This window comes from Pygoscelis adeliae, unplaced genomic scaffold, assembly GCF_000699105.1.
Source record: "Pygoscelis adeliae isolate BGI_AS28 unplaced genomic scaffold, ASM69910v1 Scaffold1017, whole genome shotgun sequence".
NCBI classification, from domain to species: domain Eukaryota; kingdom Metazoa; phylum Chordata; class Aves; order Sphenisciformes; family Spheniscidae; genus Pygoscelis; species Pygoscelis adeliae.
In genome coordinates this window covers 25,308-30,184 of record NW_008825173.1, presented here as the reverse complement: position 1 = coordinate 30,184, position 4,877 = coordinate 25,308, and positions in this window count along the sequence as shown.

Here is a 4,877-nt window from a genome sequence, read left to right as displayed (position 1 = left end):
CGGGAGCCTCTCCTCGCCCCTCGCTTCCCTCCTCCGTGCTGCAGAGGAGCCCTGGCGCTGCGTGGAGCTGCCCTTCCAAACTTCCCCTCCGCCGGCGGATGCCTCCTGCCCCCCGCCGTCCTTCCGCGCGGGCCGAGTTTCGGTCAGAAAAAGGCCGGTTTCAGTTTAAAGGCCTCCCAGAGATTTTGTGGCTTCTTCAAACTGATGGCCTGCCACGGGTCTAGTTCTTCTGAGATGGGTTTAGTATTATCCTGCTTCAGTGCTGTATTCTGAACATTTAAATGACGAGAAATATTAGAACTGAAAATAGCAAAAAGAAAATGAAAAAAACCAAAACCCCCTACGGTTGGCTGCTTAGCTTTCCCGACAAGTTTTGGCACAGAACGTGCACATCGTAACTGGTCACCTTTTTTGAAACTAGAGTTTCTGGGCACGAACCAGTCTTCCGTTCTCGTGCTGTCTCCAGCGCCTAGTAAGCTGCTTATTTACTGTGTGTGTTCTTAATTTGTATAGTCTTAAAAGTACGAGAGACGGGACAACCGTTTTGACTGTAACGTGTTGCTATGAACAACACGCGTTGCATGAGGCGTGTTTAAATGTGTAGGCTTTGCTCTGAAATTGTTTTTATTTGGTCCCGGGCCTTAATTACTGTCTAGTGCCTTGTGAGAGACCCGATGAGCAGACTTCTGTGTGCCGCTGTTCTAGAACCGTAGGTGAGTGCAGGCTGCAAGTTACGTGGTGAAATACCGTCAACGTTCATCCCAAACAGGCCCGGTTGTCACAGAGCTCGTTCCCAGTTGCAGGCTGCTTAGATTTTGATCCTTCTGAGTTGTAATCAGGTTTGAAAGGGTTGGATTTTAATCAGAGATGTTAGTTTTCTTTTTTCTCCCCCAAAAGTGCTCAGACAGAAATGTAAACGCGTAGAATAAACTGCAGTTTTCGTCAGCTGCCTACAGCTGTGTGAAGGAAGTTCTATTTTGAAAGCTGTTGTGAGATGCGAGTCTTAATAGGAAGTTACGAACTTAACCGCTTTTCTAGACAGAGATTTTAAGTTAAGAAAAAATACTTGCGAAGGCTGTAGGCCTTGCAGTCGCATTGGTCTGAGTAGGTAGGGCCTTGTGAGCGTTATTCGTTGTAATTAGTACTTGGGACTATTTTGGATGAAAGAAAAGCGCTGATCTTGAGATCCTTCTGCCCTACAGGATGTAGCTGATTGGGACTGCGCCAAGAGAAATGATAGCTGTTAGTCAAACTGCCAGATTATTTTACGTAGGCAAAGAGTTTGTGCTTTTGTTGAGTTTCGGCACTTTTAAAACACCTGCACGTGCTTTCGTACTAATTCTGGGGTTATCTGCTTCAGTGACAGATACATTTATGGCAGAAGAGAATAAATTAGCAGGTAGAATGTTGTCAGGAAATAGTTGAAGCAGAACACGTGGGTTCGTAGAACTTAATAAACGTGCTGTAACTTCTGAAGAGTCATTACTCCGCTTCCCGCTCCCGAACGGAGCGCTGCGAGGAACGCTGGTGCTCCAGGTGCGCCGTCTCTGCCGGTGCCTTTCACTTACTGGCGTACAGTGCACACCGTCGTACCGTTCGTGGCGCAAAGAGAGACCTGCCCAAAGAAACGGGCTCGCGTTTTGTGCTCTCACCAGGCTCGTGCTGGGGAATTGCTTTGCGTTCTGTTGGGGATGGACTACAGCAGCCGTCTAACACTGCAGTCTGTAAATATGTCGCTTTACGGAGGTGTACGTTTTTGAGGGTGGTATAACTAGGTATGAGGACAGTGATGTCAGCAGGCTCAAACCGATAGCACAATTTTAATACCTACCAGCCCATAAACTGTTGGAACAAAAAGTTTTATAGGAGGCAGCACGTGTAAGACCTCGTGAATGGGCTGGTGATGCAAGCTGAACGCAGGGAAACGAGCACGCACCTAGCATCGTTTCATACAACTGTCTTGCTTCTGACAGCTGTCCTGTACAGTACGGCGTCTAGATTTTTGTGTTAGGTAGGGATTAGTTAACTCTTGCGTTTGCTCAGGGTGTTCAGACCACTCCGTGGAGGAGTCAAAGGCCGGGGTGGTCCTGGCTTTTGGCATTCTATAGCGTGCATATAAATAGAAGCTGTGTATTTACATACAGCTGCTGTAGTTGACCTTAGGCAACCCTGCTTTTTTGTTCGTTTAAATGTATGTAGGGTGACTACAAATAATTAATAATGGAGTTGGAAGGTTTCAATGACCACTAACTGCGGGGAGTCTTCCTTCCCTGCAGACAGCTTGATGCTCTGTCAGAATGCAGCTGGTATTTTTAGATCGATCTTACATAGATTGATCTTAGATACCGAGTGATCAAATTTAGTTTAAAAAAAAATAAAAATCCCAAAATACAGTTGGCCAAAAAATGTAGCTAACACACGGTCATGGGCCATGAAAACTTTAATCTGAATATAGCATTAGATCAGTTATTTTTTTCTTTGCTGTTAGGAAATAAATTTATTTCCTTATAGAACTTTCCCTAAAAATAATGGCACAAGAAAGAGGAGACGGATTTGTGCATCTGTCCTGTACGTGGAGAGGAAACGTAGTAAAGGGACAGTCGTGGCAGCTACCGGGAAGTCTGCGTGTGGTGACGACTGTTGGGTGAAGTTTGGCTGTTACCAGAATACGACCTGTTGCTGAAAACTGGCTGGTGTTGAATAAGCTCTTTGAACCGGTGCCACGAACGAGCTCTTTGCCGGTGGAGGGAGGGGGGGGAGTTTTCCTATGCTTGAGAAAAACTTCGTCATCCTGAAACATGCAAGTAGAAGAGAGGCCTGCTTTCAGCGAGGTCGATAATGGATGAAATGTCCTGCTTGTGCTATTATCAGATGCATTATGATAATGCAGGAGCAGATGCAGCCACTGTCTTCTGCAACACTGTGAAGACTGTACTTTCTTTGCACGTTACCGGTTCAGTTATTTTCTGGCCCGCTTGATCTGTGCTTAACAGTTGGTCTTAATTTTTTTTTTTTTTTTTGGAAAGGTAAGACTTGGGTCACCTCTCAGCTACAGACTTAGAAGTAAAATTTGCCTCGATGGAACAAGACTTGTATGTACTACATAATACTGAATTTAGTCACCCCTTATTTTCGCGTGTAGCATACCTGCGCTCTTAAGGCATTGGTTTAGTCACTGTTGGCTGTTGCATAAGGGTCATGACACAATGCCGTACCACGGGGAAATGAATCAAAGTGAAAAGGGACTGCGGGTTTCTTCTGCAAGCTGCCCTGCTACGCAGGACCTTCTAGGTGCAAGGCTTTCACTTCTCTGATGCTCCCTGTGCACCGGCAGCTCTCCGGGGGGTGGCCGATTTCTCACTGCAGTTAGCTGCTCCTGAAAAAAGCAGGTGAGAGGAAGTGTTGGTTTTTTTTTTGTTGTTAGGAGAACCTCGACTTTCTCCGTTTACGTGAAGGTGCACTAATTCCCGGCCTCAGCTCAGCTGCAGCTGTACTTGGATATATCCGAGGGCGAGTAGAAGACAAAGCAGACTATGGTTCCTCTCTTTGAGGACTGATAAGAGAAATAGAGGGCATCCTCCAAAGATAAACTATCCCAGCACTTGTCTGTGCAGACCCATAAAACTATTAACAGAAGAGCTTTTGAGTTGGTGCTTCTTACTGAAAAGGGCCAAGCGTTGAGGTGGCTTTGAACTAACCTTTAATTATGGAGTGAATTACTTTGCATGGAAGTCTTGTCACACCCTAACGTTGATAAGGAGTTGCAAAGCAGACAGTCTGGCATCTTGCTGCTCCTCTTCGTGCACTTACCCAAGTTCTTTGGCGTGCTCTGACACGAAATGGGACAGATTTGGATGCTCTTTTCAGAAGATGGGGTTGCTTCAGATTTGACTTAAGTTTTAAGCATGGAGTTTAGTTTGGGTTTTAGCCATGACCACCTCATCTATTTGGAGATCTCTCTCAACTAGATTGTGAAATGGTTTCACAACTAATTGCTGAATTAGTGCTACTCTGTTATTTAGTACTTGCCTCACAAGTTTGCCTTCTATCTTAGATTTGAACTTGGTGGTTCTACTTTTGCTTTCATTTAACTAGAAGATAATGGTAGACAAAAGTGATTCTGACTGGTCTTTCTAGGTGAGCGAGGGAGTAACACATAAAAGGAACGGATGAAGGGGTTTTGTTTGCTGTAATCAGCAGTTTAAGGACTTTTCTTTACCAGGACAGTACTTCAAGAACACAGGGGCAAGGAAGCCTGAGGACTGACAAGCTTTTTTGATCTGAGGATGGAAAAACCTCATACGCTTTCTGTTTTGCTCAATTTTGGAGCTAGAGAACAAGTACAGAAATTTCAGGTGATGCCCAAATCCAACCACTGCATCTAGATCAGCACTCCTTTGTGTGCAGTCTGGTTCTTTTAGCTGTGATTCCCGTTGGGCTTTGACCTTCTGGCACGTGAAAGTTGGCCACATCATCTCAGGGCAGATGCGCTTACACTGCTTATTATTTGTAAGTTGGTATTAACTAACTTCAACCGCTGGCATTGTTTTTCATGTGGCGATACCTCTCCGTGTAGGAGATGGTAACAACAAGTGTGTCCACTTCAGAATCTGGTGTTATTTTTGCTACAATACCGGTTACAAAGGGCTGCAGCAGCTGTGCTGCTAGTGTATTTTTGTGGAATAATTTTTTTAACCTATTTTGGTTGTCAGTTATCTTTCTGGTAACATTCAGTGTTAGGCAGCAAATGGACGTAGGAGAGCCCAACTGTTCTTTGAACTTGGTTTCGGAGGCCTAATGCAAGACTGTGCACAACTCTTGATTGTTAGCCTGGGATTAAAGCAGTTAATGGAATGGACTTGGGTACTTAAACAAGG